The 12,822-nt window shown below is 35.8% G+C and overlaps 1 pseudogene; it reads left to right on the top strand.

Annotated features, from left to right (window-relative positions):
- The first annotated feature begins 4,719 nt into the window (after positions 1-4,719).
- On the top strand, positions 4,720-6,522 carry LOC141552729 (BAR/IMD domain-containing adapter protein 2-like 1 pseudogene; annotated as a pseudogene).
- The last annotated feature ends 6,300 nt before the right edge of the window (positions 6,523-12,822 follow it).

The following is a 12,822-nucleotide window of genomic DNA, read 5'->3' as shown; positions in this document are numbered from 1 at the left end:
AGGTCTCACAATTCTGAGCTTTTAGAAATGCAGGATAGGAAGCCATTACATAATTGATTATTTAGCAAAATAATGACACAATAAAGTTTCCTAGTGTCCTTCCCTTCCTCTGAAGTTCTGGAGCTAGAAGACAGAATCTGGGTTTAAATGGAAATGTTATAGTGCTCCGTGCAGCAGAATGGTCATCATGAACCTGTCATTTCAGCAGCATTCTGGACTCCTTACTTCCAAAACCACCCCCCTTCCTCTTGCTGAGCTTATAAACCATATTATCTTGTATTATCTTACCTCCAGAGAAACTTCTTTTTTCTTTCCCAAATACATTGTGCATCATTTTTCTATAATGGTCCTTAATCTCTCTCTGCCCTAAGCTGACATTGCTAGACTTGTCGCCCAATATTCCCTCATCATGGCCATGTAGAAGATATGATCAAGAGTAGCTGTGGCCAGACATTCAATGTGGGGAGAGGCAATGTGATGTGAGCAAATGATGTCTTGGATTTCCTTCTGTCTTCATTGTTTGAATTCTCCTCTTTGTCTGATCACTGACTGTGTACTGTTGAGTAAGTCTCTTCCCTGCCCTTTTGCTTCAGTTTCCTTCTCTGAAAAAAGACATCTTGTGATTATACAATACTTGAAGTTTCACTGAACTCTGAACATTTTTTACTTACGACAATGACTATGGGATGCTGGAAACTTTTGACAAAGGGCCATGGGCACTGGAAAGGATGGCTGAGTGGTAACAGTTAGGATCTTTCCAGATCTTTCCAGATCTTTTCCAGAGCCCCAAAAGGATGTTAATGGGGAAGGGGATTATGCCATGGCAGGCTTATCCTAAAAGGGATTTTGCACCCTAAAAAGAGTTAGCTAAGATCCTAGATCCAGAGGATAAAAATAATCATTGAAAGAATCCACCTCCTGAAAGAGACCCCAAAATGAAAATTCCAAGCAATATAGTAGCTAAATTCCAGAATTATCAGATCAAAGAGAAAATACTGCAAGCAGCCAGAAAGAAACAATTCAGATATCAAGGAGCCACAATCAGGATACTCCAGGATCTAGCAGTTCCACATTAAAAGATGAAAGAGATTGAAATATGATATTCCAGAAGGCAAAGGAGCTTGGACTACAACCAATAATCAACTACTGAGCAAAATTAAGCATTATCTTGCAGGGAAAAGATGGGCATTTAATAAAATAAGGGATTTTCAATCATTTCTAATGAAAAACCAGAATTGAACAAAATATTTGATCTTCAAGAATTCCCTTCTTTCCCTATAGTGCCATGAGCATTTAAAACGTGAAAGGCATATTTGGAATATTAGTATAGATGCTAACTCTCAATCTTATCCCCAGTTCTAAAGCTCTGATGAGAACAATGAGTTCCACCCTCTGTGCAGCAGAGGTCCGAGGGAAGAATGGATTAACCTCTAAGATATTGTTAAAATTGTAGAAGTAGTAGGGGTTAGTATAGATAGTGTAGGGGTTAGACAGCCACTATTGGATGAAAATGAATGACAGTATCATTGAGAGCTTATGGTCCTGAACCACTCAAATTCCCATTTGGGTTTTTTAGCAGGGAGAACAGGAGAATTCAGGGAGATTGGCATGGAATCAAAAGTTTATACTTTAGAAACTTTTCAATCAAGGGTTACAATTCTTCTAACACATTAGGATTTAGGAGCCACACTATTATTGGAGTTATGAAAATTTCCCTACCTAGAATTCCCTGGGCCCTGACAGAGGAGTCTACTTCCTCTCAGATTTCAGGTGGGACAGCTTCAAGTTAAAAGTCTTCCCAGAGGTCTAAAAAGGGAGAATTGTGTTTCCAATTTCACCATAAGGTCCTTTCCCAATAAGGGGGCTGGTCAAGAGAGAAGACTAAGAAAAGAGTGTTTAAACAAGTCTCCAAACTGACAGAATAGAGGGAAGATCTCAAAACATTTCCTGTTTTCCGTCAAGTGACCATACAATAATTGCTTCTCCTTTTCATCATCTTTAAAATGAAAATGCCAAACTAGTGAGTCTCTAATGTCTTTTATAGCTCTAGATCCTATAATGTTCTATATATCCTTCTAAGCAACTTTCTGTTCTCTTCTGTGCATTCTATATACTGCCTATAAGTAGGATGGAGGGCTGAACAAATTAGCAGAGATTTTCCCCCATGGCATCCCTCTCTGGGCCCAGGGGATTCAGTCCACCTCTCTTTTTCTATTTCAGACAGATCAGTACCAATGTCAGATATCACTGTAGCTGAGACATCACCTTGAATTTTGGTCTTTCTTTTCATACTTGATCTTCCCATTCCCAAATGACTTAGGAGCAGTATTAAAGCAATGAGTAAGGAGGGATAGGAAAGATATCTGGAGAGGCAGGGAATTAGGGGTGTGTGTCTATGTATGTGTATTCATATATCTATATATGTAAATATAAATATATCCTTTTTAAACTACTAGCCTGTTTGAAAGTTGGGGTGGGGGATAAAAGGAGGAACAAAAAAATAAAGTAAAACAGGTGAGCAGCAGAGAACAAAAGAATAATTTACAAGGAAGTAAAGAAAAGATAGACACTCATGAATATAACTTTTTCTACTGATATATATGTACTTTGTTGATCTGGTAATATGTTATTATATATTTTGAATCTTCCCTCATGTTTTGCTGGGCACATGGCAATGTTCTCTTCTGTTTTGTGTTCCTTTTCTGATTTTCTTTTTTCTTATTCTGTTTTTTTTTTTAATAAAACAAATTATTAAAAAAAAAAAGTCAAATGGCTTGTCATGGAAAGTCAAAATTTCACACAAAATTTCTTTTATATTATTTTATATGTATGGAAATGCACCTCCTTATGAGTTCAGGTTCAGTATATATTTAAAAAATAAATTAGCATAATTATGTCTGATTTCACAAAACTCCCTCTATTTTTGAATGATCACACCTCTATTTGAAGCCCAGTTATAGGTTTTAATCTTGATTCTATCATTAAATCACTGTCTGAAAATGAACATTTCAATAAACTGTTTTGAATTTTTAATAATGGCATCTCTTTTGATCACTTCACTATGAGAAAATGATTATGAAATTTTTGTAGTAGGTCAACAGCCAAGGAGATTGAAAATAATTCCTGGGGTGACCTAAGGATTAAAGGAAAGGTCAAAGAAAAAAAGATTTGGCACAAAAAGAAATTTAACTCATGGACTTGCTCCACAGTATAGAAGGACTTTTAATTTAGAATGATCTACATCAGACAAAACTGGCCTCTATAATCATACCAGATACTTGGATATGGCTAAATGTTGGTACTTTTCCCCCAGTTTATGCTATAGGTACCTATATTAAATCATATTGTGAATGGAAAGGTATTATGACACAGTGGAGAGAGAGTTGCCATGAGAGGAAGCAGAGTGAAGATGGTGGAGTATAGGAAATAGAATAGTGAGTTGCCCAACTACCAGAAAAAAAAAAAAAAAAAAAAAAAAAGACGAAGAAGAAGAAGAAGAAAAGAGAAGAAGCAAAGACAAAGAAAAAAAATCTTACCACCAAACAGATTTAGAAGAACAAGACTGAATCCTAGTGGGGAAAACCAGAAAAAGCAATGGTGAGTTATTTGTTCAGTTCAGGCTGACATAGGAAGACAAAAAGAAAGGTTTATGGAGATGGGGGAAGGGATCTAGTCAGAAACACAATACAGAATAAGTACTCCAGAGCCCAGGAAGTGGCTAGGTACCAGGGCAAGAAGAGATCCTGAATTCATCCAGTAGTACCACATGCAGACACCAGAAAAAGGTGCCAACTGAAAGCTTTGATAAAAAGCTTTCCACTCCCCAAATTGAGAAAAGGACTAACACTGAAGATAGTGTTTCCAGGTAGGGAGTCACAGGGTAATGTATAGAGAAAGAAGCAAGTAGTAGTGGTGTGATTCAGACCCCCCCCCCCAGATACAGAGCAGAATCTTAGTGCCAACTTCTAGCCCCCACTGAATCATACAGAGGAATCACCAGACAAATAATCCTCCACCAAAGGGAATCCTACCATTCTTTCACTCAAAATCAGCAGATAAAATCACAAATCTTGTCAAAAAGATTTTTTTAAAGTAGGTTCTGGGATTATAAACTTGGCCTCTAAAGAAACTAAAGCTTTGTGCTCACGGAAAAGAGATGGCCAAGTCATAAACCAATCAGAGAAAAGGTATCTGATATGGCAACCAATCAGGCACACATTTCATTGTCCACAATTAATCATGCGCAGGAAGAATTTGAATAAATTCTTTATTGGACAGAGAAGAGGATCATCAATGTAGCAGCTTTTCAACTAGATTCCTTCTAAATTTTTGGTAATTCCAAATCTTCATTAATTATGTAATGCTGGAGAAACTGAGGCAAGATAGAGATTAGAAAGTTTTTAATATTTTATTTGGGTTTCTGAGAGGGAGAGATAGTCTGGAGGCAGAGAAGAATCCATTCTGCTTCCAGGGCTGAATTGGACTTTCATCTCAAAGAATCCAGCATCGAATGTGAGATTTTTTTATATGTGGCTCTGAGATCTGGGGAGACAAAGGCAAGGGGTGGAGTCCGAACTCTGGTAAATGTTGGGAATTTCCAGGCAGGGACTATAATCTGGTTCTGATGGGGTGGGGGTGAGGACCATAAATTCTGATAAACTGGGAGTGGAGGGAATAGTCAAACTAGAGACAGGAAGTCTGGAGAGATAGAGGTAGAGGATGACAATTAGGTATTTGAGATAGAACATCTCCAGTTTTATGACTGTTTTGGAATGCAAGAGTGGCTAGAGGGCCACAGCTCTAATTATCTCAGTCTAAATAAACAGGAAAGGGGAGTTGCAACCAGGAGGATTGAGGCAAAACAATTCAAGGAACTGAGGCAGAACAATTAAGGGAAACTGAGGCAAGACAATTTAGGGAAATTGAGGCAGAACAATTTAGGGAAATTGAGGCAGAACAATTTAGGGAAACTGAGGCAGGACAATAAAAGGAAACTATGGCACAATAATCATTCTTTTCCTTTCCTGGAAAAGTTTAAATAGAGAAGGTTCATTCCAGAGCTACCCCAAGAAAAAGGACTCCTTGTCTGGGTAGGATGATGCCTTCTCCTATTTCATACCACCTCCACTTCCGAGGTAAAAACAGACCCCTTCTCCTGGAAGTTCTCCTGTGGTCATAATTTATCAGGCATCTTAGAGCTGGATATGACTTCAGAGATATTCTAACCTAGGAAGTTTATTTTTTAGATGAGGAAACTGAGACCCAAAAAGGGAGCAGTGTTTGCTCAAAGTCTTAGAGTCGGTTAATGGCTATGGTAGCTAGACAATAGAACAACCAATTGAATCCTGTCTCTTAAGGTTGTTTTCCTTCCACTAGGGATCTGACCTTATTCTGGCTGCAAATGAATTCACCAGCATCTATATCTCCTGGGTCACCCAGGAGGACAAATCTTGACAAGTTTCAAGAAATTTAGTTTTTTATTGCTCTTAATTGAAATGAAAAAATGTCACATAACAAAGACTTTTTGGAAACTTACCCTGTTGCCTACCAGAAACTGCTAAGCTTTGTATATACAAGCACTACCTTTTTTCTGCTTCTTTCCTAAAGAGTACATCATCTATAGTCTGCAAAATTATTCAATTCCAAACTACCTAAATGGCAGGAAACTTATGGTGGTGCCAACAAAATGCCAGAGAAGATCATAAATATTATAGAAGAAATAAAGACATCAAGTTCCACCCCAATATCAGAAACTCAACCTTCACCAATGATAGAAAAAAGCAGTATGGTCGGGAAACATTATGACATCCTCCCTAAGGATTCACCAAAAATGCCCCCAGTTACTTTAGCCAGAGCATATGCCAGTTTTATGGCTGATATGTTTAACCACGCAGCAACCATCCCAAAAACTTTAGAAAGATTAAATAATAATCCTGATAATTCAGTTTGCAGTGATCTATTTCTGTGGCAATTGGATTAAACATGACTAAAAGGCAGAAAGTAAAAACAATTTTTCTACATACTGCTTGAAGTAACAAGACATTGCTTAGCTTTGCACAGGGAGACATCATCACGTTGCTCATCCCAGAGGAAAAAGATGGCTGGTTCTATGGAGAACATGACCAAACCAAAGTGAGGGGATGGTTTCCATTATTATATACAAAGTCACTAGAAGAAAATGAAGAAGAAACACTAAATGTGCCCACTCTTAACCCTGCCTGCATCTGTTAGAAGCATCAGTACAGTGAGCTTAGCAGAAAAAAAAGTAATGTCTCCATACAGCCTCCTGATTATCTAGAAAATGTGTCTGGAATTGCTGCTGCAAACAGAAGATACCTCTTTGAAAAATTCTACATTTAAACCACTAGGAGCCAAAGCAGAAATCACATCTCCTGAGTCAGATACAAATGAAATAGGAAAGTATCTTTTTCAAGTGAAGAAAATCCTTTTGCTACTGTGAAACTCCAAGCAACAGTGACAAATGTCAGCACCAATAATTTGATCAATGAGTCAAGAAAGTAATACCCATCATTATTCCTCATGTAAGCTGCATATTCAATAAGATGATTATCTTATTTAACTTCTGCCTTCATTGTATAGGAATATAACAAAGGTTTTCAAATTTTCAATGAATCTGTTAAATTAAGAAAATCATAATTGCTCATAAGATTTGACAGTGAGCTCACTTCTGTCTTTAAGTAAACATAATATACTCTATTAACACCACAATTAAAAGCTTAAATGTTTTCTTGCTCATCTTTTTGGTAAACCAGTAGACTGTTCAATTGATTCTTTTTGGGTGTTATAGCAGTCTATTTTTTGAATGCATAACTTTATAGAAATAAATTTGCTTTCGTGCTCTGCATTCAGGTGCAAAAATAAATTATTCTTTTCCTTTAAAGTTAAACATGTGCTGTTCTATATGAGCAATAGCACTATAATATTTCATGGATTTGCATCAAGCACCAATTACATTATTTGTGCTAATTTGATTGTATTGTAAATACAATATTGTAAAGATTGTTAGGTTTTTAACTTAAAGTTTTATTTTTTAAATCAAAGTATATAAACTCCAAATGTGGAGTTTCCTTTCCCTCACAGTCATACTCAAGTCTTATGAGAAATCATCTTCATCATACATACAATTTTTAGAACCTTTCTTCTTAAGAAATGACTTACATAGGGGGCAGCTAGGTGGTGCAGTGGATAGAGCACCAACCTTGAATTCAGGAGGACCAGAGTTCAAATCTGGTCTCAGACACTTAACACTTCCTAGCTGTGTGACCCTGGGCAAGTCACTTAACCCCAGCCTCAAAGGAAAAAAAAATGACTTATAAAAACTATTGAATATTGGATTGTATTCCAAATTCACAAATAAAATTTCAAAATATAATGTAGGGTGCATGTTGAGATTCTTGTAGTAGATTGTGTCAAGTTTATTAACACACATATGAACACACATATGCACACACATATATACACACACACAGAGTGTGTCAGCTGAATCAGAATGGGCCTCTATCCTAAAGGTGGCTGAAGCCAAAACATATCAGGCTAAAGACACAAGAGTCAGGACCCAAGTACCTGGAATTTGGCTATAATATTCTTGGGAGTTTTCATTATGGATCTCTTTCACGATGTGATTGGTGAATTTATTCAATTTCTATTTTAACTTCTTGTTCTAGAATATCAGTCCACTTTGCTTGATAATTTCTTGAAAGTGATATTTAGGCTCCTTTTTTATCATAGCTTTCAAGTGGTCCAATAATTTTTAAGTTATCTTTCCTAGATCTATTTTTCAGGTCATTTCTTTTTTCAATGAGATCTTTTCATTGTCTTCTGTTTTTTTTCATTTTTGAGTTTTGTTTTATTGTTTTTTGAGTTCTCATAAAGTCATTAGCTTCCATTTGCTCACTTCTGATTTTTAAGGAATTATTTTCTTTATGCAGCTTTTGTACCTTCTTTTCCATTTGACCAATTCTTCTTTTTACTGAGTTTTTTTTTTTTCTTCAGGGACTTTTTGTGCCTCTCTTTCCATTTGAATAATTATGCTTTTTAAGGTATTCTTAACCTCACAGACTTTTTATACTTCCTTTACCATTTGTATTCATCTGTTTTTTAAGGTGTTATTTTCTTCTGCATTTTTCAAGTTGAAGAATGCACAGTCTGACTGTCAAGGGTTTAGTGAAGCTGCCTTCAGAGATACTTCTAGAGACTTGTAAGTTTTCAATTCATCAAAAATGGTAGAATTTAAGGAGGGGTGTTTTCTACTTTCTTGGCCAGTGCCTGGTCTCTGAATGACCCAAGCACTCTTTCCTACCTTGGACCTATGAGGAAAGTTCTTGCTCCACTGTGGCCACAAATTTTGGTGTGATGATACTCCTCTATATTCTGGGAATACCACCTAACACTGCAACCCAGATCTGGAAAAATCCAAAAAGTCCTGCCTCAGTTATAGCAAAGATATCAGAGTATTCTCCTTCTGTCCAGTTGTTGAATCTCCTTACCATCTATGGATTGAGAGCCACAGCTGACACTGTTGAGTCATTGGCTCCCAAGACATGCTCCTAGTTTACTGAGGAAGGGGCTTTGCAGGCCTAACTGGCTCCACTCTCAGCCTGGTGTGACAGATCTTACCTACTAATCTTCTAATTTGCCACTGATTCAGTCATCCAGGCCTGCTTCTAGCTCCACTGTCACCCTGAAGCAACATAGTTGTCCTGCAAACTTTCTAAGCTGTATTGGACTGGAAAATTGTTCTACTCCATCTTTTTGTAGGTTCTGCTACTTTAGAATTTGCTTAGAGTCATTATTTAAAAGAATTTGCATGGATTTGGCGAGAGTTCAGGCAAGTCCCAGCTTTTACTCTACCATCTTGACTGTACCTCTTAATCATTTTCATTACATCTTTGTCTTATTACTTGTCTAATAACATCCTCCTTTAGAGAAAATTATTGTTATATTATTTGACCCTATTATTATTATTTGACAATGAATATAGGTTAAAAGTAGAAATTAATCCTCAAATCCTATTATATATTTATATATATATATATGTATATATATATATACATATGTATATGTATATATATATACATATATATATTAATTCAGAGATGGTCTAGTATCAATCCATTTTAAATAGCTTTTAATTAGCTATCACAGCATTATATTATTAGCTATAATAAGCTTATTAAATTTTAAAATTTTCTTGATTACAAAATTTTGCTATAAAATGAAAAAGAGGAACATTGTTACATCATATCATAACTCTATTTGATTCCAGGTATAAGTTGCATCTGTCAGCCAGTCATATAGTCACAGATAGCTAAAAGCAAGGCATAAGATTAATGAGGTAGGGAATTTTCATTTTCATAAGAAAATAATGGGGAAGCAGAATGAAAAGAATCCTACCTAATTTGTGTCCTACCTCATTTTGACAAGCTGTTCCAGGCATAGACATCTACTTTAATAGTCCCCAGATGCCACATATGACATTATCTATTATTGACTTTATAACAATTCAGATAACTGCCCTAGTAATCAAAGCTCAAAACAAATTACAGTCCCAGGAATTTTTGTGTTAAATAGCAAAATTTTATTAATCACAATTTAGGACTTGGATATCTTTCCTTATCCTTCCTTAATACTTTCATTAATCCTTTACTTATAAATTAAAACTACCCATATTTCAATGCTTCAGATATACAGTAAATATTTAAGAGTTAATTCATCATTATATCATCATCATTATTATTCATCATCATTATCACATTATTGAAGCTATATTTTTAAACCATCTTTTACACTTTTGCAATAGCAAAAAGATTTTCAAATAAAAAATTAATATTAGCAGTGATAGGAAAGCAGTATTATAGATATTACCTATTTTCTAATTCAATAAACTTTATTAAATATTTAACAATTTTCAAATATCCCTTTTTTTAATCACATACTTTTAAAAGCCCAATTAATGTGTAACATTATCCAATTTTAAAAACAGATGTTTTGTCATTTCTGTTTTACAATGATCTTTCAAATTTGGAAATAGAAATTTAGAAATAAAATATTATTTTCAAATACAATAATAACACAAATAATACATGGCATAGATTGCATTTCCAAATTACTAACCATAAAAATCATTGATGTTATTCTATTTGGTATTTTAAAACCCCTCAGGTATAGAACAATTACATTGAAGTAGAGATATAATAATAATACAGGCCTTAGCACATGCCAGTCATTATGTTATATACTTGACAATCATTATATAATTTTGACCTCAACAACAACCATTATGTTTCTCTTCATAAATCAGAAAATTGAGACATAGATAAAATAACTTGCCCTAATTTACACAGCTAATAAATTTCTGCAACTGAAATAGAGAGAGGTGGGCTCATCAAGGACAGAGGCTAGCCAATTTTCCCTACCCGCATTTTTGACATTCTGTTGCTGACAAAGGTACCCCAGACTCTCCCAGGAAGCAGCAAAGGGTACTAGTATAGGACCAACTTTGCCCTGGACTGACTAGGATTTGAATGAAGGGAGCTGAGGCAAAGGCACTACCTAGAAGTGGAGTGGCTGGTGCCAGAGTCTACCAATTGTTGGTAATTCCAGGTAGCAAAATTCTGGATGTGTTGGCTATGGGACCTGGCCCTCCACCATCCCACTCTGACATTCCCCAACATCTGGCTTTGGGAAGCTACTGAGGCAGGGTGGGCAGTTTATCCTCGAGGGGCCAGCCGAAAGATACCCAGTGACACAGGGCCGTTGGGGCCACTGCCAATGTGGGGTTCTATTGTGGCTACTTTTGCCCTTTCGAGTATGTGGAGAAAACCATAATTCAAGTCTCCCTATAATTCTTCAGCATTCAGGAGGACCGGAGTTCAAATATGATCTCAGACACTTAACACTTCCTAGCTGTGTGAACCTGAGCAAGTCACTTAACCCCAGCCTCAAGAAAAAAAAAAAAAAAAAAAGAGAAAGACTATAGTTATTGACTATTGTGAATTTAATTTATTCCACTGATCAAATACTCCATTTCTTAGCCAGTACCAAATAGTTTCGATGACCACTGCTTTATAATATAGATTATTATATATTTATTTTATATATATTTATATAATATATATAATACATATAATATATATTATATTTATTTCTGATACAGCTAGGCCACCTTCATTTGCATTTTTTCATTAATTCTCTTTTTATTCTTCCAGATGAACTTTGTTATTATTTTTTTTAAGTTCTGTAAAATGATTTCTTGGGAGTTTGATTGGTATGTCACTGAATAGATTAATTTAGGTAGAATTGTCATTTTTATTATATTAACTCAGCCTACCCATAAGCACTTGATATTCTTCCAATTAATTAGATCTGACTTTATTTGTGTGGAAAGTGTTTTATAATTGTGTTCATATGGTTCCTGACTTCAGTGACAAATATTTCACTAAAGCTTTTGAAATGAGCTATGTGAGGAAAATAAACTATATGTAGGAGAAGACATGACCTCCAACTTGCAGCGGTTATTGGTAACACATCTGGTCTATGGGAAGATCTCTACCACAAATATTTCAGTGTCTGAGCCAAAGGCCTGGGAGTACTAAAGGAAAAGAACATTGCCATCTTAGAATCCAGCTCCAAAACAGGAATCACTTCAAGGAAAGAAACTCATATAAGAACCTCAAGACACACAACTGATTTTTCTACCCCCAAAAAAAACTCTTGTGGCTCCAATTATAATTTCTTTCTTTTTTTTTTTTTGCTGAGGCAATTGGAGTTAAGTGATTTGCCAAGGGTCATACAGTGAAGAAATGTTGAGTGACTGAATCCAGATTTGAATTCAGGTCCTCCTGATTTCCAGGCTGGTAGCCTATCCACTGCTGCCCCTTTATTTCTATTTCTAAAAAGGATAAGAGAAAGTTTAGAAGTCATGAGTTTGGAATCCCAAAAGTTAAAGATTCAAGGGAAAGAAATCAAATTCTACCTAGGCCTGAATAGAGATCATTCAGTGATAAAAGGAATGTTTATATTAGCAATTTTGGACTAATAAGCTTTTGGAATAGGTATAAAGTATACGAAATTCTTGGAGAAGATTTCACCATTCTTCTCTATCTTTCCAACAACATAAATGGGTACATTACAAGATTGGCCCCAAGTCTTATGAAAACAAATCCAGGCTCCTTTCTTCTATAAGACATCACTTTTCCCAACACTATAAAATCAGCGATAAGAAGGATGTAATCTTGTCTTTGCTTGGAACAAGGATGCTGGCATAGGCTTACCCTTATAGAAGGAGCAGGGGCTGATGCCTTGCTTAAAGGATGACAGACACAGAGATCATGACAAAAATCTATTCTATGGGGTTAAAAAAAGGATATTGGACAGGAAAAGCAGCTGAATGCTGGGACCTTGGTGAGGAAAGAATGTGAAATCAGAAAGACTCCATAACTCCTGGGAACTAGCAGATCTTACCATAAATCCATTAATATAACTTTAAGGGACCTAGACAGTATCCATCATCCTTACCATGGCTTTCAGTGTTCAGCTCCAAAACACTTCTATTGGGGCTCTTGACCTCTGAAAAAGACACTGTTCAAGATATTTTTTCTCTCAGGATGTCTGATGCCTACTTCTCAAATTCAGAACTTCTTGAACTCAAGATTACCAATGAGTTCATTGAGGGCTTGTTCTATTTCTTTTTCTAAGATGGGTTTATTTAAATATTTGCTTCCCTGGAAGATGAATGGATGTCCATCAATTGGAGAATGGTTGGGTAAATTATGGTATATGAATGTTATGGAATATTATTGC

The sequence above is a fragment of the Sminthopsis crassicaudata genome, chromosome 2 (assembly GCF_048593235.1).
Source record: "Sminthopsis crassicaudata isolate SCR6 chromosome 2, ASM4859323v1, whole genome shotgun sequence".
Lineage (NCBI taxonomy): Eukaryota > Metazoa > Chordata > Mammalia > Dasyuromorphia > Dasyuridae > Sminthopsis > Sminthopsis crassicaudata.
Note: the sequence above shows the minus strand (reverse complement) of the source record. Positions and strands in the feature narration are given on the sequence as shown.